Source organism: Podarcis erhardii (assembly GCF_964252035.2).
Source record: "Podarcis erhardii genome assembly, chromosome: 12".
In the NCBI taxonomy this organism is placed as follows: Eukaryota; Metazoa; Chordata; class Lepidosauria; order Squamata; family Lacertidae; genus Podarcis; species Podarcis erhardii.
Window position 1 is genome coordinate 16,756,277 of NC_138513.1, and position 17,822 is coordinate 16,774,098.

The window sequence follows — 17,822 nt, forward strand, 5'->3', positions numbered from 1 at the left end:
ACGCGAGAGCGCATGGGGGGGGGCGAAGGGACAGGCTAGTGTTGGCCGTGGCACCCCTGACCATCATTCAAGGCACCCCAGGGTGCCACGGCACACTGGTTGAAAACCACTGCTCTAGTGTGACAAAGTTTCAGGGAACCCTTTATAATCTCTCAAGACAGCAGGAATACACCAGATAGCACCAATCTCACAGTGTCTATGCTACAGAACTCAGTTGCCTCACTCTTTGATCTAGACCATGGGTAGGCAAACTAAGGCCTGGGGGCCAGATCTGGCCCAATCGCCTTCTAAATCTGGCCAGCGGACGGTCCAGGAACCAGCATGTTTTACATGAGTAGAATGTGTCCTTTTATTTAAAATGCCATCTCTGTGTTATTTGTGAGGCATAGGAATATGTTCATGATTTTTTTTTCAAAATATAGTGCAGCCCCCTAGGTCTGAGGGACAGTGGACTGGCCCCCCTGCTGAAAAAGTCTGCTGACTCCTTATCTAGACCCCTGAAATTTGCAAAGTGAAAAAGGTGGGGGTCTTATGCATCACACTAGATTGATTGATTGATTGATTGATGAAATGTCACCGAAACCCTGATTAACACCCATTTCATCCAACTAATGGATTCTGGGTAAAAGGATTAACAATAGCCATCAAGGCAGGAACAACGGCTGGTCTAGAACAGAAATCTCATTTGCATATACACTGGACACATCTTCTGTAAAGGTGCAGACATAACTAGTTTCTGGAATAGAAATAACTCCTCTTTTAGGCTTTATTTCAGGAAGCCAAACACCTCTATGACATAGATGCAGCAGGCTTCACACCTGAGACTGAGAACCAGTACTGTCATAGCCTTATAAAATGAGAATATGCAATGTTTTACCTGAAAACTGTCTCTTTCTTTCTTTCTTTGAAACCATCAACTTCCAGCATTTCTAATGCCCTACTGAGCTGTAAAGCCCCCTGATTGTCTAGAAGCAAACTGCCCAGTATCGGACATACTGGAAAACATTATGCATTTGCAAGACTAGGACAAAATAGCAATGCCTAAGAAGCAATAGAATTCCAGGAAAAGCATTTTAAAGCAGCAAACCATAGTTTAAGATCCATTATGAAGTAGAAGCTCTACTGCTACTCAAAGTATAAGCCCGGTTTGCATAAAATGCTAAACCATAGTTCAGCATCATATGCATGAACCTCCACAAACCAAGGGGAAACGATCAGGTCCATGCACTTCTCTGCTCCTTCTGCAGGGCTGGGAAGTCTTCTGCAGAGCTTAGTTTCACTTTCAAAGAATCTTTGCTTTAGATCAAGTATGAGCTAAGCACCACAGTTTACATCAAATAATATGTCCTCTATCCGAGAATTTCAGGGCAGGATACACCAATCTTGTAATACAGCCAACAATGAACCGGGAGTTGATAAAATAAATAATCTTAACATACAATTAACAGTCAATACAAATTAATCAGTGAGAATAACAATTACTAAAGCTTAAGCAAATAACCAAGTTTAACCTGGTGAAAACAAGACTAATGCCAGTCAAATATAAGTGAAACAGACGTTCTACAAGCAGGGTGCCACAAGAGAAGGCTCTCTCCCACATCACACTATGTGCAACACACAAAGATGGGATGCTAACAAGGGTCAGAAGCTCTCCATCAATGCTTCCAGGGTGCTTCTTCAGGTATAAGGGCCCCAAGTCATTTATGGTTTTGTAGCTCATTGCCAGAACACTGGTAATCACTGTTAGCTGAAAGCCACAATCTTCAATTCATATGTAACACAAAACCAAATTTCTTTGCAAGTGAATCAAAACTTAACAGAAGACCTACCTTCCAGCCATATGAAAGGACGAGAAGAGCAAGCCAGCCCAAGCTATGGTTTAATACCACATACACAAGATGTGATTATTTTTATTAGCTCCAAAGCAGCATGTTCAAACAGGAAAAGGAAACTGTTTCTCTTCGTACACTGAAATATATTTCAAGCAAACCTCTTTCTGGTTCTGTATTATCTTTATTCTGCACGCACAGTATTCAAATTCTTGTTAGAAAATAAATCCAGTATCACTCCCCTTTCACAGCCTTAGCTGCAAGAAATTTATTGGTGCTAATAAAATGGGTAAGTACTACTATCATAATAATTAAGCTCAATGTCTGTATTATGTTTCTATGGCCTTAAAAGGTACAACAGTACTAATTCTAACCAATATGAATGGTTGGATGAGAGAGGAAGTGATGTTTTCCAATACTATCACATCTTAAACTATGTAAAGCAGACATGGAGAACCTTTGACCCTTAAGATGTTGTGAAACTACAATTCCCATCAGTCCCAACCCCTGAACATGCTTGTTGTGGCAGATGGGGGTTGGAGTCCAACATTTGGAGGGCTACTGATTAGCCACCCCTGGTGTAAAGAGCAACTGGATCTTTTAGAGTTTAGACTTCCCAAATAGTATCAAACTTCATCACTAACAACTCAAATAACTAATGTTGAAAACATTTTGCTTAATTTAAACTTTCAACCACAGATGCTATACATCTGTGAATTCGTTCCAGAGGTCTGTTCTTAACCTGAAACTGTTCGTAACATGATCTGCACTTTCGCTAATGGGGCCTCCCGTTGCCGCCACGTGACTTCCGCTCGCATCCCAGGGCAAAGTTCGCAACCAAGAAGCATCTACTTCCGGGTTAGCGGAGCTCGTTACCCGAAGCATTCATAAGAAGGATGGTACATAACCTGAGGTTCCACTGTAATAGAATGTCAGTCATTTTAAGTGCAGTATTTCTTTTTCTTTCAACAGTAAAGATCTGAATAAAGGCTTCTTCAAATGGTTAAATGTGTTCTGAATCATCTTCGTATGAAGACACAATGCAGAGCAGAACACCGTGCATAAGTAAACCCAACTGTGTTGCACAAGCTTACTTATAAGTGTGCAAATGATGGCAGTCTTAAATTACTTTAAGCTGATTTCTATAAACACTCCTATAGGTTTACATATTGCAATCCCCTAAAATATCAGAGCAGAACACATAAATGATAAAACCTGGAAAATCATTAAAAATAGTACAGAAGTAAAAAGGTAAATGTGCCTGCTTTTGTACAGAAGGTATATAAAGAGTTTTATTAAACATAGCAACCACTAGATAAAAGTCCAGAGAGCACAATGTTGTATTAACTAGCTTGGTTCCCACTGATGCCAAGAAAAAGACACAAGAGTTAGCAGAAGCTTTTGGTGAGTATTCTAGGCCAGAGTCAAGTCAGGTGATCTGTTCAAGCCACATTTTCAAGACTACCAGTTTTTCTTTATTATTTGTAAGCATGTCTAAACAGACTAGTATTTTTAAAATGTTAAGGTATCGTGTTCAAAAACAGAAGTTATAAAAATGAATTTCAGGTAGGTAGCTCTTATATTTCTTCTCCAATAATTACTGGAAATGCTGAATATTAAACCTGCTAATTGCTAAACAACATTACAACACACTGTTACTGAAGCAGTTGCTGAGTCATCAAAACAAAAACACTACGGAATCACTATAATTTCTCAACTCTGCTGCATTAACTGAATACAAGTCAACCATATTTGCTTGCATCTTATTTTCTGTGTTCCTAGACAACTTTCAACACATACTTATAGCGGTATTTTTTAATCAAATAACTTAATTAGTCTTGTAATCAGCAATATAAAGAACCCAGTTATATGACAGGCCTATCAAATAATCAATTCAATCTCAGTGTAGTGCAAAGGGCTTCACAAGACCCAACGACCAGCAGACTATCAAGTCTTGTGAAGTCTTGCAAAGCTCTCCTCAAGACCGGACAATCAGCAAGCACCTCTGATCAGCAGTGCCTTCAAATCTCATTTTGGCTGAGCCAGACTGTTACTTGCTGCACCCCTGATTTGATTGCTGATTCACTGCATTTCTATGCCACTTTCCATTCAAATGAATCCCAAAGTGGCTTAGAAACAGTAAGTAACAGTAACATCCTAGAACATCACAACTACAGCATAAATCATATAATTAAAAAATCATCAGTAAAACAATTGCAATTTGTATTATATTTATATTATACTATTTAACAAACCAGCAACCAAAAAAATAAGCAAAACATCAGAATTACAGCATGAGTCATATTATATGTTTAACAAATCAATAAGACATTTACAATTGGTAAAACATAAGCGAATGAACATACCTCACGTAGCTTATGTTTTCTAATTTTGAATGCCTATCACATGTAAACTACAATTTTGCATTATTTTAGTAAATAGTGTTTGTATTGCAAGCATACATTTCCTGAGATGTGACATCAGGTATAGGGCAAATAGGCATGGCTTGCCCAAAATGGCATTGCAAGTGAAACAGAAAAACCTGGTAGGCCTAATGAAGCCCATAGGCCAGAAGTTCCCTACCCCTGCATTAAGTTATCCAAACTTCTAATTTTATTTTTTACCACCTTGTGTAGTATCCAGAAATGCTTTTATGCTATAAATACAATGGTACCTCTAGATGCGAACGGGATCAGTTCCGGAGACCCGTTCACATCCTGAAGCGAACGTACCCCGCATCTGCGCGTGCGTGGGTTGCAATTTGCCACTTCCGCGCATGACGTCATTTTGAGCGTCTGCGCATGTGCAAGCGGCAAAACCCGGAAGTAACACATTCCGTTACTTCCGGGTCGCCGCAGAGAATAACCTGAAAATGCTCAACCTGAAGCATATTTAACCCCAGGTATGACTGTAAAACAAATGCTTTCTATTGAAAGAATGAGCAGCATCTTGAATTCTCTCAAAGTAAGCCAATGCCAAGAACTAGGAGAAAGAACAAAAGCATCCACTCCAAAAGTTTTGGACCTCACCAAATATAGCCTTCGAATGTAATGGCCAACTTGCACCCTGCATGGCATTTAACTTCCACAATCACAGCTTTACACACTTGGTGGCTGGCCAGTTAATATTGCACATATTAAATGCACAAATGTGCGGACAGTTTAAAAGCTCTCCACCTTGCATGGAGGGCAAAGGCCTGTTCAAAACGCCAGCTTCAGAAAGGTAGGGATGCTTGGGTGGGGGCAGATTCAGGGTTATTTCAGCTTTACATGCCATACATGGAAAGTAACTCCCACAGAAGTTGTGAGTCAACTGTATATTAGTAATCCAAACCTAAAACAAAGCACTTATTTTAATACTTAGCTTAATAAGCATCCTCTACAGATGATCACAGCAGTTCTGTTGCACAAGTAAACTTTCTCTTGCTAGAAAAATAGTGAAAGGATACCACTATGTTTTATCAGTGGCCTTAAAGACACCATTTACAGGGCTCAAAATTTGCATTGCTCTGGAAATGTGGGAGCAATAGTAGCACTATGTTTTCCTGTACTGCTGGGTTTTACAAAAATGCCTGAACCATAAATGTCACCTCACCCTGTGAATGCTAACCCAGTTTCCCAAGAGTTGACACCGACATGGAGAGAGGGCACAGCAAGAGCTCTTAATGCTATTCTTTACTGAGGGGGTGGGGAGGGAGAATATAGCGCCTACACTACCATAGTAGTGAGAGGAGAGAGACTTTCTGCAGGCAATGGCTTTTCCATCTGCCTTGCCCCACCCTCCAGCCCTGGGAGTCTATCTGACCATGACTTTTGAGAGCAGCAGAAGCAACTGGGAAAAGAGGAGTTCAGGGATATTTTTAAAAAATAATTTTGTAAGTTGTGTGTCCTTGTTTCTCAATTTGATCATTTTACATGGTTTTGTATGTTTTGTTGTATTTTATGCATTGTGATTTGCTGTTATTTTTTATTGATTATAGATTAGTAATTCTTTATTGTAATTGGTAATTATTATGTGCTGATGTTTAATTTTACTGTTTACTATTGGATTCTATTGGATTACTGAATACTGCTTTATTTGAAATAAATTGTTGTTTTAAAAAAATTGTTTATTTTAAAGTTACTGTGACATTTTATATTGGATTAGATTGTTACTATTCATGTTTGATGTTTTATTATTATTTTTATGTGTGTTGGAAGCTGCCCAGAGTGGCTGGGACAACCCAGCGAGATGGGTGGGGTATTTATGCATGTATGCATGCATGTATGTATAATTAAATAATTGTAATGCTTCTTTCTTCAGGATGGAGACTCCACTTAAACAGTTGTTTAGAAAACATAGTATATTTCTCACAGCAGCATGGGCTTGTTCTTCCCTCTAGCTGTGTACATACATGCTTATAAGAAGTGCAGGGTAAATATTAAGGTTGGGAAGAACTTCAACAGAGAACACGCAAGGAAACGAAAAGATTCTCCTGAATTATATACAAGAGATATGCTTGGTACAGGCACCTTTAGTAAAGCAAAGGCAACAAATTTTTGCCAAGCATCTTCTAGATAAAGATAAGAAATACAAGAAAGGAAGAATGCAAGTAGCCCAGTTTCTTTCCCAAGCAGTACTACATATAGTCAAGTAGAAAAATAAGTGACATTTTAGTATTATGCTACCACTTCCTACTTTCAACCATCTTATTCTGTACCAAGTTCTGCCTCACATGCATCTGCTGAAGCATTTCACCTTACCAGAACCCAGTAACATAACTTCCAATTCATGAATGGGATGATTTCACCAACTTCTTAATACTGGTCCCATGGTAACACATGATATGTGTTAAATGTACAAGGCAGGAATACATTCTCAGAATGCTTATTATTTATATTACTGAACCATGCACACAAGGCTGCTTAAACATAACACAGAGATAAAATAATCACTGGCAGCCACAATAAATTATAGCAAAACCACAGTAGACCATTTAAAAATAGCAGCAAAACACTTGATAAAGTCAGAATCTTACAAAAACTTGCTTAAAATAATCTTCACTGCCCACTGAAAGGGGTGCGGTGAGGTTATTTTGCCAACACCACATTTTCCTGGGTCCTCATGTAAACTATTTCAGACAGCAGCAGAACCAAAAGAAATCTATGGTGTTAAAGTCCCAAACAGGTTCATATGGAAGCATGTGATTCCCAATATACAGTAGTCTGGTCCCACATTATATAGGGATTTTTAAAAGATCAAAGTCAGCACCTTAAACTGAACCTGAAAGCAATATAAACAAGCACTCTGTCAGAATATGGGCAGCCACATTGTGAACCAATAGTAGCTTTCAGACTGTACTCAATGGAAGCTCCATGTAGAGTGCATTGTAATAATTCAACAGGGTGCTGACAAGAGCATGAATGATTGACACTAGGTCCAATTTCTCCTGGAAATGACAGTCTACATTCAAGACAGAATCAGTAAAGATCACTCGTGGTCATTGCCTGCACCTTAGCATCCAGCACATATCTGAGCCTAAGAGAACTCCTAAACTTCAAACGCAATGCTTCAGTGGGACTGCAAGCACCTCCAGAACAGACAGAATACCTAATCCATGATTATTTCATCTTGTCTAGATTGTCAGTTTGTTCACCCTCATCTAGGCCAAAACAGCTGCCTGTCTACAATTCAGTATTTCCATTGCTTCCCTGAGATTAGAAATTAGAAATGAGATTAAGAGCCAAGTATCATCTGCTCCTGCCAACCTAGCAGTTCGAAAGCACGTCAAAGTGCAAGTAGATAAATAGGTACCGCTCCGGCGGGAAGGTAAACGGCATTTCTGTGCGCTGCTCTGGTTCGCCTGAAGTGGCTTAGTCCTGCTGGCCACATGAACCCGGAAGCTGTACGCCGGCTCCCTCGGCCAATAAAGCGAGATGAGCACCCCAACTCCAGAGTTGGTCACGACTGGACCTAATGGTCAGGGGTCCCTTTACCTTATCATCTGCATACTAATGACACTTTAGCTCAAATTTCTGGAAAGCATCTTCCATCTGTTTCATGTAGATGTTAAAACATGGAAGACAGGCTGAAATACGGTGGCATCCCACAGGCCAATGGTCATGTTAGCAGTCTCCCAGCATGATGTTCTGGAGCACACACTTCAGAACAGGACTCCCCACTCCTAACCTGGAGAAATAACCCAGAAGGATACAATGGCTGATGGCATCAAAAGCTACCAAGAGGACTAAGGGAATTAACAGGGATACACTTCCCAGGGGTTTTGGGGGGGTATATGGGGCATTAAGTGAGAGATATTACCTCTTGTAGGGGACACATCGTGCTCCTTCTGGGGTGTCTATCTTTGGTTCCTGCCTGGCACTCAGCTCTCACCTCTGGCTCCTGGAAGCTGTCAGCATGTGGCAGTGGCCACACCCCAGGAAACTGTTTCAACAGGCCAGCTAAACCAGATGAACTAGGGACTTCCCCTGCATGCAAAGATAGGCTCCAGTGGATTGAGCGGATGAGACCACTAATGGGTCCTACAGTCAAGAAGGAGGTTTCTGCAAGTGCTGCAGAGGGAAGTGAGGGGCAGATGGGACTTGTCAACCTGGGAAGGTAAGTCCACCCAGGACAAGGAAAACTCTGATCCTAAACCTCTGCTTCTTTGTGAGATAACTTTGGAAGAAGAAAAGGCTAAGGAATAAATCCTACACAAATCCGGAGTCAAGTCCCTAAAACAGCTGGACTGCACCTTGTACACCACCTCCTAGCAACCCCTGCAGCCAAGCTGGTGCCAAACGTATTGCTTTAATTCCTTTAGACCACATCAGGGGTTCTGACTTCTGGATAGCCCAGGACCTCTTCCATACACACTGCCCAGTCTTGTGCCCCTAGGTCACTTCTGTGTGGTCTAACATCAACCCTGGAGGTACACTCCATTGTCTCCAGACAAATGCCAACTCCCCACCCCCCATTTTATCACCCAGTAAACAACCACTACCAAGGCAACCAAGCAGTTTCAGTTCCAAAACCAAGCTTGGAAACCAGATTGGAAAGGATACCAATTATCAGTTTTATCCAAGAAAACCTAGTGCAATATTGTCATCACATGTTCATCACCTTAACCAGTTAAGGAAAATTCAATACACGATGGACCAAAGGTAGATAGGAATTTACTGGTAGATTTCTGGTAATCTGAAGTAGACAATTAGGAGTCAAATCACTGCTAAGCAATGGCAACAAAATGACACACACACACAATTATACTGATAACATGAAGAAAAAGCATGTGGAGGGAAGTAAATTATGTGTTGGATGGTTTTTCACTGCAGCCTCCTTCAGGGTCATTAGAACTTCTCCCTCCCACAATAAAGGATTTACTATCTTATCTGAACCAACTGCCTGACAGATTTAATAAGCCAGGAAGGTTTAGGATCAAGAGTACATGTGGTAGCTCTCATCTTTCCAAATAATTTGTCCATATCCTCAGGTTGCACAAGCTGAAAAGTACCCAACAAGACTAACCAGAGAAACCTTTTGTGACCACCTCTCCTGAAATAGTCACTGAATCAAAGTGTGATTATTTGTACTGTTTATTGCAAACTTGGCACAGCCAGACTTCTTCGCCCTGCTGGCAAGATTGTAACAGACCTTTTGCCACACAGGACAACTCCTCTAGACAACATAAAGCAGACACAATAGTGTCAGAGATATAGCATGTTATTTGCCATCAGTTTCTTACAGATTTAATCTGTTCTCCATAATTTGCTCTCTAGCCAACAACGTACTTATTTCTTCACTTTCAAATCCTCAGAACACCGAGATGAATAGGGTTTATAATACAAAAGAGGGCATCTACAAACCATGATTTCCTATGGTTTAACCAAGAGCACCAAGAACATTAGGAAAACCCCAAAATATGTCAGAAAGCAACCATATCCGTAAAACTCATGGAGAAGGCCATCTTAATAGCCCCCACCGCCATCAGCAGAAGGTAGAGGCTTAAACTTAATGAAGTTCATGAGAAAGGAATGAACTGCACCTCCAGATTTTGCTCATAGCTTCTAAAACAGGCAAGGCCCTTGCTTTAAAACTTATATTTCTTTATTGTCTATGCCCAACTATTCTACTATTAAAGGCTCACTCTCATGCAAATTTACCTTGAACATGGTGGGACTTACTTTAAGGTAAACATCCTAAGGTAGGATTGTACTGTTGAATCTGCATGTCTATGCACATTTACGTTAATGTATACTCCTAACTCAGCAGGTATTATTTTTATGAAAACCAACACATAGGAGAGATAGAACCCAAACCAATTAAAATGTCTTTATTCAACATCTGGATTTTAATCATAACTTAATTTGTTTAAATGCAAAACTAAGCAAAATTATTACAGGCACAGCAAGCAACATGTTCTGCCAATCTTTTGTTAATTTTATTCCCCCAATCCATGGCCAAACACCCATGCTTCTGAATGGAATGATGGGAGGATGGCCACAGGTGCCAACAGTATAATTTTTAGGCATGCGTCCTGTTAGGCTGGTGAATGTTGCACCACACCCCTATGTTTCAGGTCCTCTCTAATACCTACCTCTGTACTGCCATTCCCTTTCTCTTGCACAAGCTCCCTCCCAAACACAGAAAGATGTTTGTTTTTAGGTTCTTTCTTTTAAAACTCTGGCTTCTCCTCAGATCATATAAATCTTTCGCCTTCTTTCTTTTACCACTGCTAAGGCTCAGCTAAATGGCACAACCTCCAAATATGCTGTTGACAATGAATGACATGTTTTGGACACAACATTAAATGATGGCTTGTTGAAACAAATCAGAATCAAACTGTGGTTTATGATTTGTAACAAAACGATGTTTAATCAGGGTTTCCCCAGTTCAGACATGATGTAGTGCAGTTAGCTTAAAACAGGAAACAGATGCTTCCAATCTCCTTCTCATAGCAATGCTGGAAGAGGGGTGAATTTTTGAGCTTGCAATTTGCTTCTGCTAGTTTATGTAGCACTTAGCATTATGTCCAAAACAACTGTTTATTCTAAGGGCCTGTCTCTTGCTGTCCAGTTAAAATGTCAGGTATCTCCTCCTTCACCCTAGATTCAATGTATGGGCTACGAACTGCCTCTGCCTACTAAGAGCAGGGTACAGTTCCCTCCTGACCCAACACAAATGCACACATTGCCAACAGCCTCCATCACCTGGCTGTGCTAGCAATCCAATCCTATGCAGATTAGGTGCACCTAAAGCCGCAGTTCCCAACAGAATTAAAAGCATAATAAAACATCAAACATTAAAAACCTTCCTAAACAGGGCTGCCTTCAGATGTCTTCTAAAAGTCAGACAGTTGTCTATTTCCTTGACATCTGATGGGAGGGCATTCCACAGGACGGGCGCCACTACCAAGAAGGCCCTCTGCCTGGTTCCCTGTAACCTCGCAGGGAGGGAACCACCAGAAGGCCCTAGGAGCTGGACTTCAGTGTCTGGGCTGAAGGGTGGGGATGGAGATGCTCCTTCATGTATACTAGGCCGAGGTTGTTTAGGGCTTTAAAGGTCAGTACCAACACTTTAAATTCTTCTCAGAAACGTACTGGGAGCCAATCTAGGTCTTTCAGGACCAGTGTGATATGGTCTTGGTGGCCACTCCCAGTCATCAGTATTGCTGCCGCATTCTGGATTAGCTGCAGTTTCCGAGTCACCTTCAAAGGTTGCCCAACGTAGAGCACATTGCAGTAGTCCAAGTGGGAGATAACTAAAGCATGCACCACTCTGGTGAGATATTCTGTCCAATTCTGCATGAAATCAGGCTGCAAGTTTCACAAAACATTGTTTCCTAGTTAAGGAGATGTGGGGAGATCTAATTTACCAAACCGAAAATGTTGCTGGCAAGTGCCTTAGTTCCAAGCTTGGATAGAGCTCACAGCTAAATAACAGTAAGAAGTCACTTGTGGCAACTTAACCTTCCTGCCTGCCCAACTGTATTCCCAAATAACCATCTTTTCCCATCCATTTTCTCCAACCGGGGGGGGGGGGGGAGGTGAGTCTGGCAGCTGTATTTTTTTCTAAGTGAAGTCTCTGGTTTTCAAAGGCAACTCCACATAGACAGCATTACAGTAATCTAGTCTGGAAGTAACAAAACTATGCTATGAGTAACTAATACCAGGCCAACCTTCTTTAGGAAATCATGCTAGTGAGCAAGCTGTAGCTAGGGAAAGGCACCCCTGATAGCCACTGCTACCTGTGCATCCAAGGAAAACGCTGTTAGAGAGTATCCCAAATCTGTACATGAACTGCTTCAGAGGGATCACAACTCTGCCCAGAACAAGCTGCATATTCTGATACTGCAGGAACCCATGATCACCAGCATCCTGTCCTCCCTGTGTTTAATTAAAATCATACACACTCTACTCTACAGCTGTTCAGCAACTCAAGTGCTAGACCCAAGTATTTTATAAGCAGAAGTTTTGATTGCACAGGCAAACCTCGTCTGTTTTTAAGTTATTCTTCAATATAACAATTCAGAAAGAGTTCGTGAAAATCAATAAAAAAATTGAAAAAAAATTCAGAAAGGGATAATTTCAAGACCATTTCTGTGGTAGAGCACAAAATGCTTCTGCTCTTGCACTGGGGTGGGTCAAAGTTTTTGGAAAGGGTCTAGATGTCCACTTGCAGGACAAAGAATATTATGTCCTTTTTATTGTAAGTCAAATATGTTCTCCATTATATTGAGATGCACATTATAGATCATTGCAAAATGGCAGCTAGCACCAGAGGTAATAAAACATATGCTATATGAAATACTGAGGGGAAAAAGAACCGCAATGGAACCATTCTGCAAATCTGCTAGGCATAGTAATACACTGGATTAGTTGAACAATAAGTGAAAGAAGTTTTGGAAATTGAGGCCATGATTTACCAGATACAGAGGAGATTTCATTGAACCAAATTTCATTGATGGCAAATTTCTTAATTAAAATCAAACCAACCATCTTCGTTTTCAGAAACGTCAGACAAACCAACATGAACTTTTTACTACTGAGACTAAGCAATATAAACACACAGTTTTTATACAGTTACAGTCCACTATGATCCTATTACTTTAAACATATGGGGACAGTCCTGGAAGCCAATTAGTTGAATTTCAATTTGGTTTTGAGCCTTAAAATCCACACAAGATGGTCCAGGAAAGCTTAGGGAACACCTTTTATAATATGAGACTTCTCCGGGATCAAGCCTGTAAACATCCTAACCAGATTCCTATTTTATATATATTGATCTCTCTGTGTGTTTAATAACTGGTAGGTTTAATTATGGTTTGGACATTATAATAGTTTTTGCTATATTACATGTTTAATCTCCGGAAGCTGTCTATTTTAATTTTATAGAAAAGCAATACATCCCTACTTCTATCTTGTATAACTTCTGGATTTGGGGAAAAAATGGCACAGATCAATGTTTTGCCAAAGCAACAAATTGGCAGCTCTTCTTTTAGGGAATGCTTTGTAAGGGATATTATTTGAAATTGTCCTTAAGTATATTTAATACTCATACTCTCTTTGCACTGGAGAAGAAAATACTGCTGCTGATCCAAAAACCTTGAAGAATGTGCAGCTATATCCACTGCTGTACTTGCCTATATGATCTAAAATGTGATTAGCAGCAGCCACTCTAAAAGTACTCATCACCAGAATGCTTCTCTCTAAACAAGTGCTCTTTCACTGCTTTTCTCTCTAAACAAGTGATCAGTCACCATCATATTTGATGGACCAGTAACAATCATTAGTTAGTGCAACAGCACTGTATCCAACACATGTGCCTGCCAGATACAAGGTTTGCACATAGAAGCTTGTTTTTACTCGTGGATCAATACACACACACCCCTTTACGATATTCAACAGCTACGCATCATTTTTAATATAAATTATAAGAGTTTTAAAACATGAGATTAAAAACCAAACTTGGCGTGAGCATAAACTGCTTCTGCTCTTGCATTGGGGTGAGGGTCAAAACCACATTCCAATAACAGCCCTCCATACATTTTGGGATGTTGCTCTAGGATGGGCCTCTGAACTTTGTTAGAGGCTTTTTATGCGTATGGATGGCTGCTGCTTGAAAGGAGTCCTAAATTTCCCATGCATATACAGTGGTACCTCGGGTTAAGAATTTAATTCATTCCGGAGGTCCGTTCTTAACCTGAAACTGTTCTTAACCTGAAGCACCACTTTAGCTAATGGGGCCTCCCCCTGCCGCCGCGCCGAGGGAGCACGATTTCTGTTCTCATCCTGAAGCAAAGTTATTAACCCGAGGTACTATTTCTGGGTTAGCGGAGTCTGTAACCTGAAGCGCCTGTACCTGAGGTACCACTGTACAGATAACTTGAACCTGGAATCTTGCCTTGGGACAAATTATAAAGATTTTCAAGAGGTCTACATCATTTCCCAAGATTAAGCAAAAATGTTTAGTTCAATGGCACAAAAAGGAATTGAGGCTTAATATTTCCACTTTAATAATTTGTGCAGTAAGAGGGGGAGGCTAGGCTGAGAATATTAGCTGTGTCATAAACTGAATCTTGAGTTTGAGAACTCTCTAATTCTAAAAGTTTAGCTTACAGAAGGGCAATCTCTATGATTCAAACTTTTTAGTCACTAAATGACAATAGCTACAAAACTAAATTTGCCCAGCAGAATTAACTTACCTGATTTACAGAAAGCAAATGCTAGATCTATTTTCCTGGCAGAATAATAAAAATACAAATGGCCCAACAAGTGTTAATTTGTCTATTTTGTTTGGTCTGTGCTTATTGGCAATTATGTCAATATGAATTTATGAAGATTACATTTGTCTTTGTTTTATAATTTTATTAATACTTTATATTAAGTTTTCAATAATATTTAAAGGATGGAGTTAACTGAAGACAATATATTTTTCTTTATATGTTTTTATAATCCATTTTAAAAATTAATTCAACTAAAGCCAAAATCGAAAAATGTCTGACAGCTAAATCCTAAACATGTCTACTCTTACAAATAAGTTCTAACAAGTTCAATGGATATAAAATTAGACTTAATTCATTAAAGTGCAAATGAAGATCAGAACAGCCATGTTAAACAACTTTACATTTCAAAGGATGATCTCCAGATTTATCAAACTTTCCTGCCTACTATTATACCTACCATTCTGTTCTAAATAAATTGTGTTAGGAATTATGAAAAATTAAACTAGCATTCAGCTTGGACACTGAGATTCAGCTCCGAGGGCCTTCTGGCAGTTCCCTCACTGCAAAAAGTGAGGTAAAAGGGAACCAGGAAGAGGGCCTTCTCAATAGTCGCACCAGCCCTGGGGAACACCCTCCCATCAGATGCCAAGGAAATAAACAACTATCTTACTTTTAGAAGACATCTGAAGGTAGCACTGTACATGTATAGGGAAGTTTTTAATGTTTAATGTCTTAGTGTGTTTTAACTTGTTGGAAGCTGCAGGTGGGTGGTAAGCAAGCAAACAGACAAACAAATTAAATAATTATCATCATCATCGGGAAGTTAATCCACTAGGAAACCGCCCCATGCTCAGGCATTCAATTAGTGTCTCTTGTGGTTTTTATATCACACAGAACTTTCAGGGACCCCACAAAGGTCTCCAAGAGGCAGTAACATCAAAGTCCTGCTTTTTTACACCCAACATGGTCACATACAAAGCTTCACACTCATTCCTGTCAACGAGGAAACATGCAAGAGCCCACTTGGGTACTACTGCACAACCAAATGGATCAATATACTTCTGGAGTGGCTGTTCAACCTAACAGCTTCTGCTACCTTCCCCCAATTTTCATATTTTCAGGTTTATACCCACCTACCCAGTACAATACGTTCCTTCCAAATTCTAGCCAAGGAAAGGCATTTTCAAGAAAGACGTGCCCCTGCTCCAGGTACAAAGTGATCATACCAGTATCTCAGTTTCAAAACGGGGTTCAACATTAAGAGCAAGCCATTTGAATTGTAAGCAACTGAAGTTTAGGCCTCACGTTATTTTCTGGAAAGGATGAATACCCCCAAGATTAAATTTATTCTACTATTTTTTAAATGACAAGCACACATTTATTACCTTTGAGTTTACTTCCAAGCAAATTGGTCACGATGATCTGTATCAATTTCTACATGGACTATGGGAGCAAGATGATTCCCACGGTGGTACTATATACAATGGTGACTGCTCACTGATTGAAGGGATCCATCGGCAGAACAGGGAGGGAAGTAATTTTTGGTGATCCTCCTAAATCTGCTCCAGAGAGTTACTCAACTCTCTAAAAATTGTCTCCCTCCCCATTCTACTGATGCTAGTAAAGTCACAATTGCATACCATCCTTTAAAAATGAAGCTCCCCACAGAAACATTCTTGACGTACAGATAATCTGACGCGGTACTAAGATATTGGCAAATATAACACATTACCTTATATTTTAATACTGCTACCCCTATTTTCTAACCAAAGATAAACAAGTCACTGATATTGTGAATGAAGAATCCATGCAAGTCTAAACATCTAATACCTTGAAGCATGGATCCGTGACACAGGTACATTTAAAAGGTAAATACTGGAGATGTGCACCTCCAAAATTATAAGTCAAAAAGGGGTGATTTGTGTGAGCTTTTCATAGTCCCAAGTCAAATTGCACTGTTAAGGCACTTTGAGTCAGATGACGGACTCCCTAAAGTTTCAACTCACTTTGTGGACTCAGTTGCCCTTAAAGCACTGCATTTTAAAAGTGCATGTTGTTGTTGTTGTTGTTGTTGTTATTAATATTATTTTAAGTACAGCAGTACCTCGAGTTACAAACGCTTCAGGTTACAAACTCCGCTAACCTGGAAGAGTTACCTTGAGTTGAGAACTTTGCCCTAGGATGAGAATGGAACTCATGTGCCAGTGGCGCAGCAGCAGCAAGAGGCCCCATTAGAAAAGCACGCCTCTAGTTAAGAACAGTTTCAGGTTAAGAACAGATCTCTGGAACGAATTAAGTTCATAACTAGAGGTACCACTGTAAAGCCAAGATGACTAGAGAAACACACTAAGCTCAGATGGGGAGGGAGCAGGAGGGCAAGGAGAATCTTTCAATTTGAAGAAGTCTAGATTTTAATCACAATTAATTATTTTCCAGAGCACACCAATTTGGGGGAGGGGGGGGAATGTTCAAGAAAACATTAAAAACTGCTGCTCATTTCAATCTATGCTGTTTATTTTAACCTATGCTATTTTCCCCCCAATGCCAACACCCCTTCTCTATGCAAGTCAATGGTGATATGTCACAAAAAGAAAAGGCTATATCCCAAAAAATCATTGGTGGGGGCAGAAGCCCACCCCAAATCTACCAATGACTCTAGGTGTAATAAAATCCTTTCAGGGTGATATTTTACCCACTCCAGTCTTTCCTGGGGGTGTTTCTCCATCACAGCTACCATGTTATGATTCCTACCACAACCACCCCAAAATAGTAAAAATCATGGCTTTGAAGGGGAATTACTGCAGCTGAAATTTGGCAATTTCGCCCCCACCAAAGCGGGGAGCATGCCTGCAAATTGCAACCACACCTGGCAGAAAATAACAGGATTTTTTTCTTTTAACAAACTTTTAAAATTCCTGGATGCATCTGCCTCTAAATTGGCAGGCTTAATCCACTCTGGATCCACTCTTCAAAGTGGTTTAGAGAGTATCTTAGAGGGTATAATAGTCAATTCAACCTACAAGTAGGAATGAATATATGAGCAGCAGATAACATTAAATAAAGGAAAGTTTGAGACGAAATTGGGTGGAATAATAGATTATACAGCCGACAAAAGACTACCTAGAATGCCATGGAGAGATGGACTGGGAAGTCCGAGGACAAGAGAATGATGAATATTGTATGATGTATTTATAAGTTGTAAAAATGCATTAAAAAATACAAAAAAATCCACTCTGGAGGGGCTGCTGTGCCTGAAAACCCCATCCACTTCTGCGAAGGGGGAGGTGGTT

The 17,822-nt window shown here is 40.1% G+C and overlaps 1 protein-coding gene across 4 annotated transcripts in view; it reads right to left on the reverse strand.

The window, feature by feature from the left end:
* The window catches only part of WAC (WW domain containing adaptor with coiled-coil), a 44,861-nt gene that overhangs the window by 22,839 nt on the left and 4,200 nt on the right, over window positions 1-17,822 (reverse strand). The window lies entirely within an intron of this gene.